Below are 24,935 nucleotides of genomic sequence, written 5' to 3'. Positions count from 1 at the left end.
TTTGTATATTGCACATGCCAAAACTAATCAACAGCCACAGAAGACAGAGCAGACTTTTTTTTAGGCTGGACAGAGTAAATGGGAGACAGACTATAAGAATTACCACCACAGACACCCATTCATTTATTTCCCTATTGCAGGTTTACGGTACCATCTAAATAATTGCTCAGTTTTTACTTCACTATGATTTAGGATGACTGTCAGAATCTTATTGCTAGAATGCTCACTTATCTTTTAATCTCTAATTTAATTGTTTTTGTGTCCACTTCATAACCATTTGCTCTTGTGTCACTCTCCCAGGTATTTAAGACACCTCATACATGCAGGGACAGCAACAATCTGATCTACAGGCAGGTGCTGGACTAAAACTGTTCTTGTGTCCTCTCATCCAATGAATACTGAAATCATCCTCAAGACCATTGTCCACATTTGCTCAGATTCCTCCCTCTTGCACAAGTGATCACAATTTCTCACATTATTACAGTCTCACTAGCATGTTACTCATTACTGATCTGACACTACCTGAACTGAAATCCAGTGTTTGACATTCTGTGCTTCCTGTGGGGCAATGGCACATTTTCAGGAATACAAGCCACCACAGAGGCTGTATAACATCATCTTTTCATGATGATGAGAATATGGGAGCCACTGCAGTCTGTTTTTTATTGAGAACAGTCTACAGTCATTAACCACATGGAGATGATGATGTTCCCAATGCAAAGTTACAGCTTACCACTTAAATCATTAAGAGTATGTTCACAAGCAAACCAAAAGGAAGCACTTCCATGCAACATGAACTGCCACACAAAGGCCAAAAAAGTGAATTTAAAAATAGATTAGATAGGTTAACAGAATCATAGAATCGCTTAGGTTAGAAAAGACCTTTAAGATCATCCAGTCCAACCATTAACCTAACACTAACAAGTCCACCACTAAACCAGTTAAGGGTAGAGTAATAATTAATTTCATGTTTCCTGGCTTGGTGGCTGGATTAATTTTTAATGGAAGTAAAACTAGGAATCGTTAAGGTTGGAAAGGACCTCTAACATCACCAGTCCAACCATCAGCCCAACACCACCATGCCTACGAAGCCATGTCCTGAAGTGCCATGTCTACATGTTTTTTGAACACCTCCAGGGATGGCGACTCCACCACCTCTCTGGGCAGCCTGTTCCAATGCTTGACCACTCTTTGGCACAGGCTTTACAGTAATACTAAGAACAGTGGCCCTTACAGTCACTATTTAAGGACATTCCTGAACAAGAGACTACTGGAAGGATAGAGATACAAGAGATTATCACCTGTACTGTGATCTTGCTGCTTTTCGCTCAAGTGTCCACAGCTAGCCAACTGCAGGGCACAGGGAGGTAGACACACCTTCCGTCTGCCTTTGCAGGGCAGTTCTTTAGCTGAGCACCTTCTGCTGGAGCCATGTGCCAGCGTGTTCACAAACCCTGGCAGGGACAAAGCCAGCAGCATTATCCAACAACTGAAAGGAGAGGTTTTAACCATTCCTGGGAATAGGCTGCCCAGAGGAGTTGTGGATGCCCCATCCCTGCACGTGTTCAAGGTCAGGTTGGACGGGGCTTTGATCAACCTGATCTAGTGCAAGATGTCCCTGCCCATGGCAGGGGAGTTGGACTGGATGATTTTTAAAGGTCACTTCCATCCCAAAAACCATTCTATGATTCTACAGTCTACCCTGACTGGAAATAATAACCTAGCTCCTCCCCATCCAACACATCAACACAAAGACTGTAGATCTCTAAATTGGAAAGAAAAGTATGCCAAGAAAATAGTTCTGAATTCCAGGATCTGCAAGCAGATTAGTCTTCCACTGGGCCACAAACCACCAATTCTATGGTACACAGATTCAGGCTGCATCTGAAAAGGCTATTTCCACCAGTTGAAACAAGTCAACTATTCAACAGTTTAACAGAGGTTAAGTGTCCAGTACAACTGTCTACTATATAACTAGGTTGAGTCTGGAGCAGATGACTTTTTTTTTTTTATAAAGCTACTATGGTACACAGCATGGCTGAACTTAGTGGCAGATAATGCCAGATGTTCCACAAGGTAATGCCACATTACTTAAATATTGAACTATTTAAATCAGCCTGAAATGGACTATAGAGGTGTATTAGAACAAGAAGCCCACCTTTCAAGCGAAAAGCTTGCTCATCAGATACACACCTATGCACCTATAACCAGCACTCCGATTTGAAGCATGGACTTCCTTGTTGACTTTCAGACTCATCAGGATACTCCTACCATATAACTACCAAGGTTAGAGTTTTAGGGTAACCTGAAATGAGCTGGTAGCCTCTTAGTGTGATCTTCCTCAGTTTAACCAGTCACAGATACAGATATCACCTCAGAAACACTGGAACACAACCAAGTTTGTATCTTTGAAAAACCCGAATGGGCAGGAGCTTATACCGCTGGTGTGATTTTGCCACGAGGAATTGCAGATTACATTCTCTGAAAACCGTGTCTGTATATTTTCCACAATTTGAACACAGAAGTTGAAAGCCATGAATAAATCTTAAAGAACCAACATGAATAAGCTAGGCCAAAGTTATTTCAAGTTCACTACAGTAAAGGAACAAGTCAGATACACACACTCAAGCAACCATTCCCTTCCCTTCTATTTCAAGAAACAGAACATTCTCACAGGAACATCAGTTGCTCTACCCTCTGTAACTGCATGAAGTTCATATCAAGGATAAAGAAAATACTTGTGCAGTTTCTAGCTAGTAACTCACAATTATCACCACTTAAAATACTTTAAGAAGAAATTACTGTGGTATGGAGCCCAAAGTTAAGTCCCTCATACCACACACAACTGGTGTCAACATATGCTTTGAACATCAAAGGAGACTGTTCCAAAGAGATCTACATATCTAAGCGTAAGAGGTAACATCCAATAATCCTCACAAAAACCCGCAGGTTCAGTGGTGATTATGTTCCTTCCCAGTCAGTTCCAGCACACCGTATGTTCTAACACACACTTGAGGCCATTCACCTGCTAATGTGTCCAATTTATTATCTCATGTTCAAAGTCTAACTCAACTTCAGCTCACATGGAATCATCTGCTGGTCCCAGAAGCTTAAGGGATCCTCTGTTTCCTTAAGGTCTTACATCACTTGTCCCCCAAAGACAGGTTTTGATGGAAATGTGGACAGCTTTAAAAGCCCAAAAGAAGAATGAAATGAGAATTGTGGCCAGGAAATGTGCCTTTTTTTTTTTTTTTACCAGTGTGTCAAGAACCTTCTTTAATCAGCATAGCATACAGGTAGCACCTCAAATAAGATGAAGAGGGTTCAGGGAAGGAGAGAGGGGACATTATTTGAGTTTCTTTATTGGAATTCCCATTCAGAGGAACCAAGATATTCTAGACTGTCAAAAGCAACTGCTACAGTCTTGTGCCAACAAGCAGTAACTCTGCCAGGAAAGTATTAATCACACAGGTGCTACCACAAGACAAGGTGGCAACAAGCAGGACTGAGCATACCCTGTTCTGTAAGGTCTCAGGTGGCTTAACTCAAATTCTCAACACAGGTATGGCTCCCCTAACAGCACATCAGAAGAATTCGGTTCAGGCATGTTAAGAGCAGAACCTAAGGGAAGATTTCCTAAAGAAAAGAGATTTCTCAGGATCTTTTAATCCACATGTTACAAGTTTATTTCTGGTAATACTTAGGAGAAGTGCAGCATCCACAGAAAATCACCACCTACTATTTTCTGTAAATTCTAGCAGTGGTGGAAGCAAGCAGAGATGGTATCAGTCACCTACCAAACAGCAGCCTGCTGCTCTCTGCGATGTCATAACTTCCTCCTTTGAGTACATTAACAGAAAGTGATTTTCTAATTCCCCATGTAACTAACAAAAAAGCATGCACTTCACTCCTCTCTGATGTCAAAATATTTTCCCAAACACTAGGTTCATATTGCATCATTTTCAGAGCCAGTAAACCAAAGCATAGCACTGTCAAGCACACTCACCAAGACCCACATTGATCTTCTGGCAAACCCAGGAAAACACCAAGTCAGCTCTAACCTGCTGCCCATGTTTAATGCCTAAGCGAGGTTTGCAAAATTCTAGTTGCCTTGAACAAGTAACTGAAGTTAGCAGCCAGGTGGTGAAGCAACTGGAATTGGCAAGCACAGCACAGACACCAAGAGCACACTCATTGCCAGACCTGTGCCCACTCCACTCCAGGTCAGGCTTCAACAACTGCACGATGCTCCCAGCACACCCACTGCCAGTTAGAAAGACATGGGCACAGAAGCACTGAACACAGTTTTGTCTCATCAGTTTTCTAATAGACCCCAGCTACAAAAAAAAAAAAAAAAAAAAAAAAAAAAAGAGCTGGGCCCCGCTGATTACATGACCACATAGCAATGGACAGACAGACAGACTTCAGTCTTGCAAAAGATATTTCAGCAAGGACGCAACACAAATTATTTCAGCCCACCTAAAGTGAGAGTGAATTGTGCTAGCTCTATGTTTTCTTGTAAAAAATAATCCAAACCCAAGCAAATAAAAAGGAATAGCCATTTTCTAGTTCCACTGTTTCTGCACCAAGATATCTAATTTACAACATCAGAATGAGGGACATGATATATTTACCTTTTTTTCAATATATTTTAAATACATTTTATTGTATGATGATTGTTCAGACTGAAGTTCTCAAGGAAGAAAACACACATTGTGTAGTGCTCTTTGTATACAGTAATTAGAAAAATACTAATAATTCACTAGAGTGTAGTCATCTTTCTAAAATTCACATGCTTTTAAAAACTTTAAGACAAAATGTTGTTAAAAAAATGTAATTCACACTAAGCTAAAGAACATTAGAGTTACAAGAGAAGGTTTACCTGCTGTGTAAGGAAAATAATTTTTAAGTCAGAGTATAGACTGACCTACGCCACTGGGATTTTTGGGTAAGCCATTTGGCCTTTAAAACAAATTTCTTCATTAAAGCAATTAGAAGTTTAAAAACCCTCTTTATTAAGTTAAGCATGCCATACTTAAATTTCCGTATGATTCTGGTGAGTCTTTGAAGAATTCACACAGTATTTACAGACTCTACTCACATCTAATGCAGCACCCAGGACTATTTGTGAAGGGAGACCTTCAGGAGCTTGCAATCTGAGGATGCACAAAGAAGAGTTGCACTGAAATCTGCAGAGATTTTGCATCTGGAATATCCATATCTCAAAAAAAAAACCAAACAAACCCAACCCAAAACAAAACAAAAAAGCCCCACAACAACAACAAAACCAACCACCAACAAAAAAACCCCCAGCCAAACCCAAGCAAAAAAACCACCATACACAAAAAAACCCTGACTAGTTACTTCAGACACTATACTTTGCCTTACCTGCCTACATTTCATTGCTAGCATTACTGTATAATGACATAAACCCTGTTCAGGAACAGCTGATTCTACTCTGCCTTTCAAAAAAACCCACATTTTTCACATCAATTTCATACCACACAAATCCTCTCCTGACACACCTGCCCTTAATAAATACACTGGTAGCAAATGCCCTTTTACCATAATTTTTTTTTACAACTTTCACATCATTCAGAAGAAAGATGAACTTTGAACAGAAATGTTCTTTCGAAGTTTTTGAATTCTCACTCCTGACCTTTAAAATGCCATATCCTTCCATGCTGCAACAACTTGCTTATAATCTTACCCTATCATCCCAATCCAAGAACACTTTAATTATGGTCTGGCACATCCTCAAAAAGATACCTAAGCCACTTGGCAATACCCTTTCTAATCACTACATAACAGATTATCATACATTACTGTGCCATTATGTATGAGATTACCCATTAGTGCTTAAATAAGCATGCAATTTCATAGATAATATGAATCTCTTTAAACACCAATAATTATTTTCAACAAGAAAAATGTCATGAACTAATTTGATTGGGTCCCCCTTCCTGCTCTGCATTCTTCCTAAATCAGTCTTTCTGCACTGTATGATACTCAGACTCAGAGATAGGAAACCTTAATCCCTATTTAACAGGAAGGGTTATTCCCAAGGGACAGATGTGAATGTAAATCAAAGGAGATAAAATTATGGTGACACATATCAGTCAGGTTTTCAAAGGCAGGCCTTCGAAATCCTCAGACTAAACAAGTTCCCCAGCCCGTCTTCACCAGATAGTAGCAGAAAAAAAAAAAAAATTATACACCTCCTCTTACCAATTGCTTCTATATGCATGACTCAGTTGACCATTACCAAACTTCTCGCTAAAATTCACAACACACTCTCAAATACAGCAGGGCTGGATTATTCAAGGTGACTAAATGGCATATATGCTGAGTTTACAGATCCAATTTCTGTGGTCCCTATAGTCCCCTTTTTACTAGGGCAAAAGAAGGTACCCAAGTGATTTGTCTTACCAATAGCCATATCATAACGGAAAGATTTTTCCTTTCCAACAAGTACATATCTCTAAAGGCTCTACAACAGCACCTTCTGAAGTTTTTGACCCCTGACTAGTGTCACCCAGTAACATTCCTGGAAGGCTAATATCGTTCATTACCATGCTGATTAAAAATGGGCCTCTCTAAAGTCAGTGCCATTCCCTGGGAAGCAGGGCTTGAGATCTGTGCAGCCACCAGAGTGCTTCAGACCACACCTACTGCCCTGGCTTGCTCCATGACTTTCACAACACAAGTAACTCCTTGGATGGCACGGTCAGCTTGCCTGAGCAGGCTGCAGCTTGATAGCTCCCTCAGCAGATGATTTATCACCTTATAAAACCAAATAGAAAACTCAGAGTACAAGAATGTCCCTTCTAATTGTATTCTGCTGTATTTACCAGATTTCAGCTCAATGACATTCCCAGATTGAAATGGTAACCCTGAAGTTTACTTGGCCTACTCATTGCCACAGAGGTTCTCTTCCTTGGCTATTTTCTGCTGGTTTTAGTGGTAAACCTATCAAAGTCTGAAAGTTCAGGTAAACGTAAAACCAAGGTAATGTGTCAAAAACAAAGCTTGTCTTCTGCCCCAAAATCCCCAAGATAAAAATCAAATGAATAAATATTTAAACACATAGTCATCCGTCTTCTCCCCCTCCCCCAAAGTCCTAACAGCTCAAAATCATGCATCAGTAAGATGCCAGCTTCCAGTTAAGACAAAAATCTTCTGACAAGTGCCAAGCCTTCTGTTGGCTATTCCCTCCCTGCCTGCAAGTGCCAGATTTTGAGGGGAACTCATATAAGAGACTTCAGCAAGAGGTCATGTTTATTTCCTCACCACAAAACATAACCCCTAGAAAAGATTCTTTCATACAGAACTAGATCTAAAGGTTTAAGTTTTTCATCTCAGGAAGGTGTTGGGAAAAAGTTCAGCACTTTTGCTGGGAACAGATCATGCAGTAACGTAAATTAAGCATCCTTCTGACATGACGTGGTGGATGAGCAGCCCACCACTGTTACACTCAAAAAAAAATCTCACTCCAGAAACCATTTAGAACAGACAAAGCTGTTACTGTCTCACGAGGTGCCTCCAAACAAAATATACAGGCAAAAAAATCATGCAGAGGTATCACCTGATCACCTCATGTGTGCTGCTAAAGTTAGCCATGAGCCTTCCTAATGCTTCAGCCCTTTATACCAATGTATTTGCAGAGTAGTAACAGCATTTCTTAGTAAACTCACCCATATCAAAAGGCTGTTCCACAGCAGTCAAACCCTGTAATTAGCACTGCCATACCTCTATCCAGGCAAAAACTTCAAGCATTTTCACACAGTATAACCTCTGCTTCAGGGAAGTCATGTCTATTACTCAGGTACATCAGAACTGGATCATGCGCGTTAACTAAATTTGGCACTTTTGAGATGCATTTGAGCAACTGTGCCTGGCCAGTTGGCCCATCAGATATCTCAGAGAAGGGCTGTGGCCACATAGTGCAGAGTTACTGCAAAAGGTCTCTGCAGTAGGTCTAGCTAGAAGAGCTGTTCTTCCTCAGCCTACACCATACAGTTGTTCAATCCAGTAACTCCTATCATATGCCTGGAAATCCCATACAGCTACAGAAAAACTTCAAACTTAACCCAAGCAGAGCACCTGTAGAGGAGAAAGAATAGTCTTCCCCATGGACAGTACCAGCAAACAGAGGATGATAAGCTCAGGGTAGCTTACGCACTTGGTGCCAATCTGACAGCAGAAAGGCTCTGCTTAACTCCTTGAGTAAGCCTTTGCCATCTTCCAAATCACAATAAAAGAATTCTCCTGCAAATAGTTCTGCTGGCTTAATGTGGCACCAGGAGCTGACACTGGTGGCAGAAAGAAAGCATTCATTACTGTGCAAAGGAAACTTGATGTTGTGCCTAACTTCAGACCCAGAAGGATGAAACAATCAATTAATGGCAGTGCTACTATTTAAAATCCTGGCACAGCAGAAACATGCCCTCAAGATAGCAAAAGGCTTCTAAAAATAGAAAAATGGAAAAATGTGGTTTGACTGGGGAAGGAAGACAAGAACATCTCTCAATGGCAACCACAGAGAATAAATGTTTTTATTATGTAATGGCGAGCTATTTAGACCACAACTAACTAAACCTTGTAGAAGTTTCACCTTCTCCTTCCCCCCAAAAATGGTATTTTTTGCTTAGCTAAATCTCCCTGAAAATTGTGTTTGGTCCTTTGAAATTTCTCATTTCAAGGACATTTTAGTGTAGGTATAGCCTATAGTCTGATTTTGAGAAAAGCAGTAACCAGAATGCTTCTCCATTTTTCAACTGGTCATTCCAACACTATTAATCCCAGGCAGGGAGTAGTAGAGATTCAATATGGTAGGGTTTATTTTAGCTTTGTTTTCTAAAACACTTAAAAAAAACCCCTACATTGAAGCTTTCAGTCTTTTCAAAGTCAAGCACGCACCTTCGTAATCTTTACCACTGAATATCAAAACTATAGTCTGATCTTAGCTCCAGTGCACTGAAAACTTACGGTACTCTTAACATCCTTGTTGTAACTATGCTGAACACAAGAATTTATCCTTTCATATACATTTGATCAAACTTTCTCTATAAAACTGTATTTTTTTTCCCCTGTATCACAAAGCACATGGCAAAAACAGAATTCACTAGCCTTTATTTTTATTCTCCTCAATTAGTATCTGCCCATGCTAAATAAAACTCCTTTATCATGAAATTAAGAGCTACAGCTTGGGGGTTGGGGGTGGGGAGAAGGGAAGGTTGAGCAATTAGCATTTTACAATATTTTATATCACCTTCATAAAACTTTTCAACTTCTACAAATCAGATTCCTGACAGCAAACCATCATGCCCCAAAATTACATTTTCAATGCTATCTGGAAAATCATGTTCAGATCATCTCCTAAGCATTTTATGGCAAAAGCAGAAATATAATTTTGTTCTCTTGTGTTGTATTTCATAGTCTTAACCTCAAAAGATCCCTTCCTTTGCAATCCCCACTCCTAAAAATAATAGGAACTCACCCACTTGAGCAACATCCACAAGTGAAAGGGGATGTCTGAAATAAAAACCTGAAATGCCATCACAACATACACATGCCATTGAAGAAAACTACCCTTAATTCCACATTCTAATTCTTCACTTTCTTGACACTGCAAACTCTTAATATTATATTTGCATTTACGTATATTTCAATGTAGTTGTCAGAACAGGAGCCAGAAAACTCAATGACATTTCCCTCTGCTTTCCAGTATGGCAACCTGTAGCAGCAAGACTTTCTTTTTTCAGAATCAAAAGCTAGGAAGTACTTCTCCAGCTACAATTAGTTCTTACTATTGTTTTGGTTACATTTTGATGACAAGGGTTCCTTTTTGGGATCATCTGATTTTATATCAGTGTGCTCAGATATTTCAAAATCTGAAAATTAATTTTCTATACTTCAACACAAACATGAATTCTTGTTTAACTAGTTGATACTCATTAACATTTATATTTCATCTCAGAGTTTCCCCATTGATTTCTATTTAGTCTCACACTACTTCAATACCAGGTTACCTAGTCAGGTAATTCACAATATTAGCCAGCAACTTCCACTTTTAGTAAAGCTTGGAAGCCCCGTAAGCAAATTCAGCAGTGAAAAACCATCTCTACATAGACTTAAAGATGTTTCTAGCAAAATCCCAATCTCCCCAAAGAGTCTGCAATTTCATCTAATTCCTCTCCACCAACCGAATCTACCCATTTCCTTTGTTTTCAGAATGCAAGAAAGAATACAGATATTTGATAGATATGGAACAGAATCATAGAATGCTTTGGGTTGGAAGGGACCTTTACAGGTTATCTAGCCCAACCCCCCTGCAGTCACCAGGGACAACTTTAACTAGATCAGGTTGCTCAGAGCCCCATCCAACCTCACCTTGAAGGTTTCTAGGGATGGGGTCTCCACTACCTCTCTGGGCAACCTGTTCCAGTGCTTCACCACCCTCATTGTAAAAAATTTCTTCCTTATGTTTAGTCTAAATCTATTCTTCTTTAGTTTAAATCCATTATTCCTTGGCCTGTCACAACAGGCCTTGCTAAAAAGATTGCCCCCATCTTTCCTATAGGCCCCCTTTAAGTACTGGAAGGCTGCAATAAGGTCTCCTCACAGCCTCCTCTTCTCCAGGTTGAAATAGAAATACCACATATTGTAACTTAAAATACTAAAATAAAGATCGGTTTAAACCTTATGACAGATTTTTATTACCATATAAAATATAAGAGTTCAAACAGGAAAGAATAATACCAGAAAAGTTATCCATAACTATCTGCTCATACTCTGCATCTTATTTAAATTCCTGACCATGACAGACTTTGCTACAGCATAACTCTAAATTTTTCTATTAGTTTGATTTTTTTTTCCGCCCCAAGCTTTCACTAGGCATCCATTTTCTCCCACTATATGAAAATTGAGTTACCTTTTCTAAAGGTAATAATAGGAAATAACATGAGCTCTTCTGTGCCGATCTAATATTTGGCCACTGCCAGAAAGATGACTCAGTATTCCTCCTCTACCTGGGTTTCCCCAGGTGCTCCCACCAACCCCACTGCACTCACAGTTGGGAAAAGAAGAGGAGCTTTCTATCAGCTCAGCAAGATTAATTTGACGAACAAAGGTTCTTTCTAGCCACCACCAGGACTGGCAAGAGGAGAGAAAACTGTGCAGCCCAAAACAGAAGACTCCTGCCTGATGGTGACAGCAAATAGCCACCAAACCACCTCAGCCACCTCACACAACTTCCCCCTGTGCCACTTACTCAGAAAGCCCAAATTTTTACATTTCCTAGTCAAATATCTTTATAAAGAAACTCAACCTTTCAATTTTTCAAGATTTGTTTCTATTAAATCTCTAGCAAAGAAACATTCGCCTCACTACAAGGTGACAAGTTCCCAGGTACAGTTCTCAACACTGCTAATTCCTTACAGGAACCAGGACCTTCAGACACATTCATCACTTACGTGCATAAAATCATGCTGATCACTCAACCAAATGCACTTTGATCCCATACATATTACATGTAGTTAATATGGAAGCATCATGGAAGCATCATGAATTAATCCTGCATCATTGTTACAGATGTACTTCATCAGCAAACAGTTTTTTCACCAATCTTACTGCAGATAAGCATCTGGGAGAGATATCTGCCTCTTGGATTACCTCATGCTTCAAAGAAGCAGCTACAAGTAGGACAAAAGCAATAATACAGTAAAACAAAATGCCAGTTCTGTCACAGTCATTTAAACAGCAATTCAATGGCTGAATTGCTTTAAACAAAGCAAACTAAAGCTCAGGGGAGAATATGAGAGGGCTTGTAGTTCAACACAAAGCCTGAAGAATTATATTCAAGTACAAGAAAGCGTTCATAATTCCTCTAGCAGAGAAGCAAAAATTTAAACACAGTTATGAACAGAACAGACATTAATGCTGAACTTCTCTAGATTGGTTCACTCATTCTCTCCTTTTCCTTTTTTGGGGTTTGTTTGGTTGTTTATTTTGAAGTATCTTTGGATGAACTAAGCCTTGGTCCAAAACCTAGCGAGTACATTCCCCACACCTATGAAATACTACAACCAACCATGGCAAAAAACTACTTAGTACACACTGAAAGCTATTACACATATGAACCCGTGGGCTGAAGTTCTTACTCTCTATCTATCACTAACAGCTATGCTTCAATCAACATGTAACTTCTAGTTTATCTCATCTTTGATCCCACGGCATCCCTGCTGGCTAGAGCATCTGCTCAGCTAGCATATTCAAGAGGCAACAAGATGGAGAGGTAAGACAGAAGGGAGGGGAGAAAGGAGCATCTTCCTCAGCCCCGAGATTTTGTACCGGAAAAAAGCAGCTTAGTTTCTTCAAGGAACCTGGCTTTTTTAAAGAAAAGAAAAAGTATAGGGCAAAAGAGATGAAGCTAAACTAGATCTTTTCAATGAGTGGCAAGAGAGATTCCTACAAAAGAGGTTTGTTCAAACTATCTGTGTTTTGGCTTACAAGACATATCAAATGCAAATACAGACATTCGAATTTGGCCTTGGAGGAGCAGAAAGCTTCTGTTTACTCATTATGAGTTAAGAGCAAAGGTAGCAGACCAGCCGGGGGGCGGGCACCCACACAAAACCAAAATCCCCAAACCAACCAACCAAAAAAAAAAAAAAAAAAAAACCCAAAAAAACCAACCCAAAAAAACCCCAACCAACCAAACCAACACACACCAAAACCAACCAACCAAACCAAAAGCCTGACTGTCATCCACAAGGATCACTAGGTAACAGCTGCAATAGAAAAGAGTCAGACAAAACAATTTTCAGCAAGAAATTGCTCTAACCCTGGGACAGTTGCAACCCAGTAACTACAGTAGCAACACTTGCAACCCAGTAGCAACAGTAACTACAACCGTTGTAAGGCACATGTCAAGCCAGGGATGATCCCCACAGCACAAACCACTTTTTTTCCAGATTTTGTCAGTCTGTAAAGATCTAATGTCTACTAGGCATCTGTATTGGAATATTCAGAAAAGAAATTGTGCATCATATTGAAAAGTCACAGTACCCTGCCTGTCTTCCCTCAGTCTACGAGCTAGTTCTTGTTAGTACAGTATTGTACAAGGTCTGACAGTAACTCAGGCATTGTTATTAAACAAGTGACAGAGTAACAGCTAATTCTACCAGCTCCAGTAAATTGTTGGGGTTTGTTCTGGTTTGATTTGGGGTTTTTTTTTGTTTGTTTTGTTTTTTTTTTAAATTAAAAAAAGCACTCTTGCCCATGGCAACTATGTCCTCCTTTTCTAACTCGTTTTTGATTGTAAGAATGTATGGTCTTGCATTTGAGAGGAATACTCAAAACACAATGCTAACTGCAATCCAAATTATAAAGGACAAGGATGGGATTAAGCACTAGTTTATAAACACCTACATTACTCTGGAAGTGAATTTGTTTTGGTGCTTCTCTAGGACTAAATAGGAGGTATATTGCAGTTAAATAGATCACCACTTCATTTTTGAATTTTTTTGAATGACCAAGTCAGGGATTTTTTTTAGGGTTTTTTTTTCACCCTTAACATAAATAAAAGCTAGCAATACACATGCAGAAAGATGTGTCATGGCAGCAATATCACAGTAAATTACGCGGGTGCCTGCTGCCTTTTCCATTGTCAGCCTTCTTTTCACTCCCTTGCTTACCTCCTCCTGGAACATCTTTTCCAGGGTCACAGCACCAGCAAGTATTCAAGTACCCTTATGCACTTAAAACAAATGCTCTTCTGGTTGTATCACACTTGCCAGTATTACTATTACAGATCAGCTAAGGGAAAACTTCAGCCACAAGCTGAATTGTTTGTCTGGCTTTGTTTAGCTTTCAAATGGACACAAGCTCAAATGGCAGACTCAGCACATCTCTAGAAATGGGCAGTCACCTGCTTGCACCCTGTCAAATGAAGCACAAGGGCACACATACATACCAGCACACTCAACTGGATCATGACAGTACACAGTGCTAAATGAACATGCAAAAATTGGTGTCATCTACTGAGTGCCCCAGCAAGAACCAAAGGAGCTAGGCTCCAAATTCGGAGCTTTGGACATCAGCTCTGACACTCCTGTATTTCAAGGAAGGATCCAGGCTAGAGACTAAGAAAAAGGAAGCAGATTGCTTCTGGTTGCTTACACAAAGTAGTATTAAAACCCCAAGTCACTCTTGGGGTATTTATTTTATTTAAGTTGAGATTTTAGTGCTTACAATATTTATCCATACAACTATAAAGACAGCAACTTGTAAAGGATCCAGAAGCAGAAATCAAGGAGAGCTTAAAAATAAATTCTTTACTTCATGCACCCAAATACAGAAAAATTTACAAGGTTTATTTCATTACAGAAAAATATGAAGGATAACATAGGCAATTATTCCTTAATTCCTGGTTCTTCCTTTCATGCCTTATCAGAGAGAAAAACTAGTATTTCCTCATTTCAAGTCTGACAATTGCTTGTCTCCAAGAATCTGAAAGATACACCTCAAAGAACTAAGACTGCTACTGAAACATGGAAATGGTGCTCCTCCACTGTGAGAGGGTAAGGAGCAAAGAAAAACCCCACATATCCCTGAGAAACATCAAAAGAAAAATAAAAAAAACTTATACACGCTGAAGAAGATGCACAAAATTCCTATTCTTGACTTCTAGCATTCTAACTAAGCCAAATATTTTAAGACTCATCTACTTTAGGGCTTCTGACCTTTGAAAACAAGTTACATTACAGACACTTTCACCTATTTGGTGGTAGAAGAAAAGAGTGAAATTACTTTCTGCTTTTTGAGTAATCTAAGGCTTATGGAGGAAAAGTATCACACCCCTAGGGAGACTAACAGCAGGATATGACCCCCACACATAACAGAGATGCAGGAAGAAGAGAACTCAAGTAACATTTCAATGCTATTTATAGGCAAACATCCCACTTGAACTCTTTTCTCCAAATTTCTAGCATTCAGTGGGAAACTGAGTCCAAATGGGCTGTAATTGCTTTGCTGAATCAGAAAATGGCTCTGGCTCAGTACAGTACTCAGTGACTATCTGAGGGGGGAAAAAAAATGAAAATACTTCTACATTTTCAAGCAAAGAACTAAGAGTAAACTCTGAGGGCCAGTAACATCATTGACTTAACCCAGAAGCCCATGGACTTTTAGCCCCCAGTTTATGCCAATTAAGGATGGCAAAGCAAGCCAAAATACTCAAGTGTTTTCAGAGGCTGACCAAATGTGCCACTTTAAGAAAAAAAGAAAAAAAAGAAAAAAAAGAAAAGATCACCACCCTAATGGTGTATAGCACAGACTTGTGTATAAATTCATGTTTCAAACTGAATGTCTGAGAAACTGTTCATAAAACCTCTCATCTACCTAAGATGATCCACAGCCTTTCAGTGTACTGTCATTACATACACACTGCCTAACAAAACATCCTGAAAATAAGATCTCTGGGAATGCCACAGTACTCTGTATCAGAGTATGAAACAACCAAAAATCAGGATGCTACAGTCTTCAGAAAGAAAATAAGAAAGAAAATAAGGAGTTTATTTTACCATGATACATCCTGAAGAAAGAACACACCCATGTACTGTTAATGTATTAGAAAAAAACCCACCCCTCTACAAGAACAGTCTAGGGTACTGTGATAGTATCATCACATCTTTTTTTGCTTGTGGCATCCTCCTAAAGTTCAAAAACAAAAATGGAAGAGGACACAGGTGCATCAAGAGATGCACTTTCACCAGGTCTGTGTCTCTGAAGCTCTGCTTCTTCAGATGGAGTTTTTGTCCACCAGAGGTCACAGAATCCAACACATGGCACCACAGAGCACAAGTATTACTGAGCTTCTTTGGAGCACAATGCAGAGAGAAATTGTAACAAGCATTAATCCAATGGATAGCTTCTGGATGGAGTTGCTTCAAATAGCAAGTATGGAGAACTATGGCCAATTAAGATTTTACTAAAGCAAACTTCTGTTATTTCTCTCCAGGTGTTTGCTCTTATCTGTGTAAAGACTAACATAAAGTTGTTCTTATTTTGTCTCTACAGCCGAGGAAGATCAGGCAGTAGGTGTGCTCACTATAAGAGAAGGCTAATAGCCAAAAGCACAGCCACATTGCAAGTTTCTCCTCTTTTCATTATTAAATCTTCCTACATGCTCCTTTCCCTGTAGAGACTTCCAAACATGCTGCTTGCTTGTTTTTGGCAATACAAGGCAAAGACAACTGGAAGTCAGGCCAGGCTGGTTCTAATATTCTTGCTCACTGTGGCCTTCCTCTATTACTCAAAAGCCATGTGATTCAGATTTAAGAAGCTTTTTAAAAGGACATATCCAAACAGAAGTGTCAGCAAATATATATATATATGCACACAAGAATAATCAACTGCACACACAGAGGAATAATTTGTTCGGGTAATAGTTCTTCAGAAAAGTATTGGTAGATCTAAAGTCAAATTCAACTTGTAAACCAACATTTCTCCTGCAAAAGGCAGACAACAAACTGAGATGTATAAACAAAAGCACAGCTTGCAGGACAGATGAAATAACACTCCTACTCTACTCTCCATGCATCAATAGAGCTCAAGTTGAGTTATATGACTAATTTGGGGCAACAAGCTATGAAGAACAGAGATCACATACTCCAGAAGAGAACAAGAGCAGATGAAAGTCTAAATAACATGGGTAAAGGGCAAAAAAAGATTTGATGTTATTTAGCCTAAAAGAAAGAAAGAAAGAAAAAAAAAAAAGAGAACACTGAGGAAGATAACAGTCTGCAAGTTGGTTCTAAGGATGGCTACATTGAAAAAGGGAACACTGAACTTGGATATGATGCACAAAACAAGCAGCCAAAGCAACCCCACTAAAAAAAACACCAATTCCTTTACTACAACAACTTTCTTCCTTCCCTTGTGAAGCTCTTCAGGAGGCAGCTTAGTGCCCCCTTTGCCCACAAGTTATGTATTTCATCATGTAACACTGAGGACTGATACTCGGAAAAACCTTCTCATCCTAAGGACTCCAGTTGGCTTGACATGCTGTGGAGCTTCCAGCACTAGACATAATTTGTCTAACCAGTTCTTAAAGCCACCCATCAAGAATGGCACAAGCACAGCTGAGTTTGCCTGGGGAGAAGGAAGAGAAGGAGATAAAACTAGATCTAATGAGATTTCTTTCAGTGGTATTTTTCAAAAAGTTTTAAGAAGCTGTACAGAATTTGAGGAAAAGGTGATGGCGAAGTGACAAGTTAGTAATTGCTATTTTAGAGATAATGCTTGTTACGCAGGGAAAAAAGTTGTTACAGAACTGCACTGTGCCTTTTGTTCCCACAGCAAGTGTTTTCTTGATGGATACAATGAGGATAAATTTGTGCAATGCAAGATTTTTTTTTTTTTTTTACAGTTTCCTAGTATGTGTTAAATCCTCAAGTATTTAAATAGTTCATATTCACAAAGAGTATAAACTCCATTTTTGTGCAAGGAGCTTAATATACTACAGCTTGTTTTAAATCAAGACATTTAAGTTCTTTCACATTTCTTAGCTTTCAAAGTAAGGTCTTTAAAAAGGCATAAAATAATTTGTAACAGGCAATGAAGGTGCTCATGCCCAACTGCAAAAGCCACTTGCTTCCATAAGTAGAATCAAAGATGAGTGGCAGTATATTTTACATAATTTTATTTTTCATTAATCTGATGAAAACTAGCTTGACTTTCTAGAAATAAGCAGAATTTCATCATTTATGCTATGCATATACTATATTACCATTTGTTTTCCTAGAAACTTGTTTATTGTAATTACTTCCTAAATATACAATAGTAGTATTTTGTCAAAGGTGAGTTACCAATTGAAAAAAGCAGATTCACCTGTTATACCATAGACTGTAAAGTGTTAATGACTCGGCATAATCTGTTGCTTCTGACACTTAAAAAAAAACCCCAAATATTTAATACTATTATAAAACTGATAGAACAATGCATTATAGGTCTGCCAACAAGAGCTCAGTTAATTCCTCTCACATGTCCTGAGACACCCATCACAGCACACAAACTAGACAGTTTAAGCTACTCTTATATAAACAGGTAGAAAGCAGCCCTTCTTCCAATATAATTACGTCACATCTCACAGTATACTTCCAATCAGCCCCAGAAGGGGTGGCTACACATTCAGACTACCAACCTGATCTACTAGTCTGTCTACTATGGAGCCAAGTGCCTAGCACTAGTTACTGCCACCATGCTTCACCATTAAGTTACAGAACACCAAAAAAATTAGAATCTGAATGGGGAGATTCAGATCCGATTTTCTGCACACTATGAAGCATTCACTTAAACTCTGTTCTGAACACTTCTAAACTCTGGGTTTATCATTATTTGCTAAGGAAACTACATGACTGACAAATGCAGAAAACAATAAAGAATTCAAACTTAAAACCCAAGTGTATGTAATTGAGGTTTCTCAAATAAACTATTAATAGAGTCTTGTTGCAGGAGATGCAAGCAACAGACACAAGCTTTTCTCCCTCCTCACTCATTCCTCACTCTCCTGATGCACTTAGGGAGAAGAGTTACATTTTGATGAACTCAAACTTGCAAGTGTAGTAACTGCTTCATTTCACAAGGTTAACATCTATGCTCCCCTCTTACACAGGCATCACAAAGAAAGAATCATACCAGTAGCCATCTGTTTAGAGAAAGAAAGCACATGCATGAATGAAACAGAAGAACACAGCAAAAATACTGTACCACACTCAAATAAAATATATTCTGTGGTGAGACATTTGGGTCAACAGCAATATTTAGCAGATATTAGCTTTAAGCAACCTGTGGTTTGAGCTAGTGTTCTATTTTTTTTCTGTACCCAATTAATATCGCAGACCCACATAACTAGCTTACCTGCAATACCACTATGCCAGATCTTTATTTACCAACTCTAGAACAAACCTCATACAACCAAAACAAAAGCTTGCTTCAATGTACTGTCAACAAACAAGAGTCTTAGTAGCTGTCCCACAACAGACCTCTTGTATCCCATAAGGGGTACCAGCGCCCTGGTACAGACCACAGTACCACACAGCTAGCTCTAAGCTGACTGCCAGCAGTAGCACAAAGCCCAGTGTAAGCTTCTGCACCCCACTGCAAAGCCTGAACATGATTATTTTCACTTTGATGGATAAGGAAGCATACATGTGAAAAAAAAAAAGAGTAGGATCTCCTCTTGGTACAGGCTAAATTCCATCTCAATTCAGGCATTACACAGAACTGTCAAGAAAGCACTGCTTTTCTCCTGCCCAAACCCTCCCTACTTTCCCTCTTTGGGTGAGGCTACTCCAACCACTAATATAACAAGAAGTCCTGAAAACAATACTGAATGGAAAAAAGTTTTTAACCAGGAATATCCCCATAATGGAACAGGAGAACAAAGGGGATTTTTATCTTGCAGAAGAACCCAACATGCATGAAAAATAAAATATGACAGAAATAAAATAGAAAGGAGAAGTAGAGTTGATAAAAAAATATATCCAGGACTTTGAAAAAATCATGTTAAAAGGAGAACTGCACAAGTTGTTTAAGGTACGGTCATAAAGCACTGGCCGATTAACAATGACCTCTGAGATTAGACAGAAAGATGTACATAAATATGCAGGCAACTTAAGAGATTGAGGACTACCTTGGCCAATTTTAATACTTCGCAAATTAAAACTCGTAACTTTTGGTCTCATCTCTTCCCACTCCCCATCCCTGCTGAGGAAAAGTTACAATCTCAGAATCATCTTTGCCAAAGAATTCCAAAAGCATAGCGTTCAGATCTGGTAAGATAACTTAGCTGTCTGATACCTAAAAGCATCAATTTAAGCGTTACTACAATGAAACTGTTCTTCACAGCAAAATCCAATGGAAAAACAGCCAAAAAATATGATGCTGGTACATCCAATGCACTTTCAAAGTATGGAAGTTAATTTGACTACGAGCAGGATTAGACTAGACTTTTTCTAATCTAAAGGCCTACTAGATTAGAAAAAAATATTTTAATCATGCAAAACCTCAGAGAAATATATTAATAATTCAATTACATGCACAAAACTTAGACAGTTTATCCAACTTACTCAAAAGCACAACACATCAGTGTTTCACATACCATATATTCCTTCCCACTCTGAATCTTTAGACAGTAAAGAAAGGAAATGAGCAAGTCACTGTAATGTGTCAGTATCTCAAAATGCAAAAGTTTCCCAGTTAACAAGACAGTGGTGATTTTGGCAGTAGCACAACTTTGGTCTCTAAACAAACACCTAGAATGAAGCCTGTTCAAACTTTCGTAATGAAAACTGTTTCTCTTATTTGATCCATATACTGCATCCATATAACAAAGTATTTCACATTAGATCAAACTAGGGTGAAACACCTTTCTTTCTTAAGAAAAAAAAAAAAAACAAACAACAGTCAAAATAGTTGGACTAAGGTAAGGCTTTTGAAGGCTGCTAGACACTTTATTTTTACAATAAAGTTCCACCTTTGCTCAAATCCCAGCAATCCTCTCTCAGATTCCCCCCAATAACGACCCTGTTTTTCCTTGTTTTATTCAAAAATACCAATACAGATCCAGAAATGTATTTGTTACATTCCATGAGCACAGAGGCGCAGCCACCAAATTGACAAACATGAATTGTCCATTTTCTGCAGCCCTCAATTTCTACAGTTTGAAGTGGAGCTTGGATAATCCTTCAGAGGTTAAGTTTCTAATGGATTAGATGCCCACCTCCATTTAAATCACAAGCTACTCATCAACCCTAAGAAAAGAAACACCAGGTCCACACATAAATCTTATTGATCATAAACAACATGATCAAATAATTTATCTAGCCCAGTCTCTGACACTTTCTAAGGGGTCTCTCTGATGCAGGATGAAAGCAAGCTGTGCCTCTTTTGAACTGGTGTTTCAGACCACAGCTCACTCCCCGGTAGTGCCAGATCACAGGCCTATCTTGTCACATTCTAGCCCTCTAATGTTTGGGGAAACAAATATAATTTATTTTATTTTAATCAAAAAACCCCTTGCTGTTAGTGAATAATGAATGGGTTTGGTCACATCACCAAAAAAAAAAAAAAAAAAAGCAGGTCTGGTCAACAGCTTGGCAACTGAGTAAATACAGAGAGAAACACATACTGCGAAGCATTCAATTTTACAATTGCTGAATCTCACCCTATCCTTTCAGTTTATCCTAAAGCAGGCAGATTTTATCTGGGCCTGTTCATATTTTGACCTGTGTTCTGTATTTCCACTAAGTAGGTGATTACTTCCACTTTTTGCCTTCCCCAGTTCCAGAACACACAAACTGTTTACCCCCCAGTTTCATCCTACCAGCTTTCCAAAGAGCAGTACCAGGCTCTCATGCCTGAATCAACTACTGAAATTCACCAGGTATTAACAGATACTTGTTACTAAAACTAGATTTCTCTTTCACCTTTTACACTGCATTTAACCAGTGTGTTTATTAAATCAAATTTAATTATTTGAGACTTTGGAGTCTCAAATACACCAAACCATCTACTTGAGGGTCTCTAGTCACCTTTAATCTTTTATATACATTCTTCTTTTCTGTTGAAATAACTCTGCTCCCTGTTTGAACAAAAGGATGGACTACTCACATCTGTTTCAATAAGTAAACCCTTGGCTAAACATGGTTCCTCTCCAAAATACTCTGATTTTCCTCACAAGCCTCCTATAAACAACAGTAGAACTTCTGAAGCACTCACTGGTAACTAAACTCCTCCCTGCGTAGATACTTAATGGGAGTATCAAGTGCTCCAATGCTAGACAAAGCTTCTTTACCACTTTCTTCTGCATCTGTTTTTTGATGCTTCGTTGTCAAAGTGAGTCAACATTCAGATTGAGAAGGGACATGCTCAAAAGATCTGCTGCTAAGGATACAGGCACCCAAGCTACTTTCTCAAGTTAAAAATCAGTTCAGTAACGTTCTACATCACTTCCTAGAAAACTCAGGAAGACCATGCTGAAACACTACAAACAGGGTATTTTAACTGCAGGGACTAACATTTTGACATTTTGCAACTTTCTGTGGAATTCTGTGTTTTGGGTGCAGAATACCCTGAACGGGCACCCAGGATTTCTATTTGACCACACACTTCAACCAACACCTTTCTCCATGCTCTTTAAGAAACAACCTGTACTGCAGAAAGAGGCCTGCACTATATAAGCAAGTCGTTTTCCCTTCCTGATGCCTACAAAAGATGGTACTAGAAAATGAAACAGCTTTTTAACCTGTCAAACTTTCCCCAACTCTTTAGAGGCGAGTTTGCCCTTTTAAGAACATGTGTTGAGGAACCCACTGAGTAACCTGCCAAGAAGAGCTCTGAACACTATAACCATTCATTCACAGCAGCAAAGAGCTCTCATCCTCCAGCAGTCAACTACAGTCCCTAAAAAGGAAATTTAACAGGCAACCTTACTGAAGATTCAAAAAAGAACCATGATTCTTCAGAGCTGGAATATTATTTTAAGAAATCAACAGTACCCTAATTAACAGTAGAGCCGAATGTTTCTGGTGCAGAACACGAATCCACTGTCAGAATACTAAGAATCTGTTTAATCACAGTCTGAAAAATGGAAACATCTCCAAACAGTATGGTTCTCTTTCCATAAGTTATTTTACCTATAAATCCCTTCTTTGCTACTAGGAGTTAAACTGAAGGAAGGTATACAAAAGGTTTGGTTTGTTTAGGATACCTTCCCAAAGAACAGGATTTAATTGTTTTAATTTATCTTCAATTTCTGAAGATGAAAACAACTCATATTTATGACATTCATAGAACAGTGAAGTCTCAGTCTTCAGAATGTAAAACTATTTTTTTTGTGAAATAATACAATCACTGACAGTTGTTTAAAGAGAGTCGTTCACTAACAAAGTGCCTGTGCTTTGCTTAAACAGATCACAGAAGTAAGTATGGTTGTCCAAACTAAAGCTAATCAGCCAGGTTTTCAGAGGACCTAAGTAAACATAAGGAATATAACCACTGTTTGTGTGCACGTGTACATGTATGTATGTGTATACTTGCTGTTATGTTAGGGGGGGTAAGGCACAACCCTCTTGCTAGAAATTCTACTTAAGGCTGTCACCCTCAGCATTCAAAACCATAAAATATTTTATAAGTCCTCTTGGAAACACAATAAACAAGCTGAACTGCAAAAAAATATCCAGCACTCTTATGATGGGTAAATATAATGTATAGAAACATTTTTAAGCAGTTCAACTAACCTCTGGCCTCTACACTTGGATATGCAGGCCTAATTGGCTCTCAAATCAAGACAGCTACTTAAAACCAAAACACCCACAAATCTTAAAGAATGCAATGGCTGAAAACCACTTCTGCATAAGTAATTTGAAAAACATCATCCCATCTGGCTGCAGCTGCTAGTAGTTACCTTCCAGAATTAATAAATGCCATGTCTATGCGAGATCTGAGCATTAAAGGATTCATGAAGAATGAGCAAAACTAGTTTTGCAAGTCATACTCATTAAGATCCTAACAACGCAGCCATGAACCCTGCATGTGAGAAACCCTAAGAAATCTGAGACACTGAACACAAGACCGATTTTCCTCTATGTTCTAAGTCAGAATCAAGCCTCCCACAGGAGAGGCGATCATCACAACAAAGGCCAAGCTACCCTGGAAACCACATCAGACAAGGCCGTAGCTACACTACTTGTTTGAGCAACAGTTCTGCCATCTACTTTTGCAAGCTAACCTTAATGCTGGGGACTAAAATGTGACTAAAATAAAAGGAGAAATCACTTGCTTTTGCCAAACTGCAAAACAATATGAAGTCCCAACACTAGGCCACTTTGTTGCCATGATGAAAACCTAGAAGCTCACTTAAGGTTAGAAAGTGTATTTTCAGCCAAACCAGCCAGAGAAATCGAGTGAAGATATTAGAACATCTCCCAGAAACACTAGCTTCTCTTTCAATCACTTTCAAATTATGGCTTTTATTAATAAACTAAGAGATTCTCAGTGTCTCCTTTAGGTTAGCCTAATGATATTTTTAGTGTTCAAATTCACAGTGGGAAAGACAAGTACTGCTTAACTAGAGGACTTTCTCTAGAGTGTTTTCAGTCTTTTGACCTCACAGATTCATCAAGTGGCATTAATTTTGTCCAATAGTTTGACAGAGGGAGATAGAGCCACCAAACAAAAGCACTCTTTTTTTTATTTGCTCTTCTTTCCAGATTCCTTCTGTTCTGCCTGTTTTCTACATCCCTACTCCAAGCACTGAGAGAATCAAAGCGTGTAAACCTCCGATTAAAAACAAATCATCTAATCCTGGGGACAAGTGTCCAACTACTACTAAGAAATCTAACAAAAGCATTCTCACAGGCATTACAAGAAGTAATGGTATCTCCTAGATTTGTTAAATACCGAGAAATCATTTTGAACACTGCAACCCTAGATGTAAGCACACACCTCGGAGACTAACTGCCCTCATAACACTAGCCACCAGACATCTCCACTGTTGATTTATAAAGCTAGCAATACATTTTAGGACACACCAGTCATCAGGTACATAAGCAAAACTGCAACTGATTTTCATTTTAAAGAGTGCTTTAAAAGGGATCAGATTATTCAACTTCTCTTAGTGTCCAGAGTATTCCAGAAAAAGTCTATCTTCCCTGCAAAGCAAAGTTTGGTCCCCAAGAGTTATATCAGGTTAGAATAATTTTAGGGGACCACGTTTAATTAGGCTGCTGCAACTTTCTGTTGACAAAAGCTACGCTATGTTGTAAGTTGCATTTTTTTTCAAATTCAAAATGCAAAGAGAACCCAAAGCCTGAATCCCTTGCCCCCTTTGCTTCCTCAGAATGAAGGTCCCCTTTAAGACTGTACATAGC

The 24,935-nt window shown here is 38.8% G+C and overlaps 1 protein-coding gene across 1 annotated transcript in view; it reads right to left on the bottom strand.

The window, feature by feature from the left end:
• Positions 1-24,935, bottom strand: part of ANKHD1 (ankyrin repeat and KH domain containing 1) — a 117,697-nt gene that overhangs the window by 76,521 nt on the left and 16,241 nt on the right. The gene's annotated exons all lie outside the window — the stretch shown is intronic.

Source organism: Pelecanus crispus, chromosome 8 (genome assembly GCF_030463565.1).
Source record: "Pelecanus crispus isolate bPelCri1 chromosome 8, bPelCri1.pri, whole genome shotgun sequence".
Classification (NCBI taxonomy): domain Eukaryota; kingdom Metazoa; phylum Chordata; class Aves; order Pelecaniformes; family Pelecanidae; genus Pelecanus; species Pelecanus crispus.
Note: the sequence above shows the minus strand (reverse complement) of the source record. Positions and strands in the feature narration are given on the sequence as shown.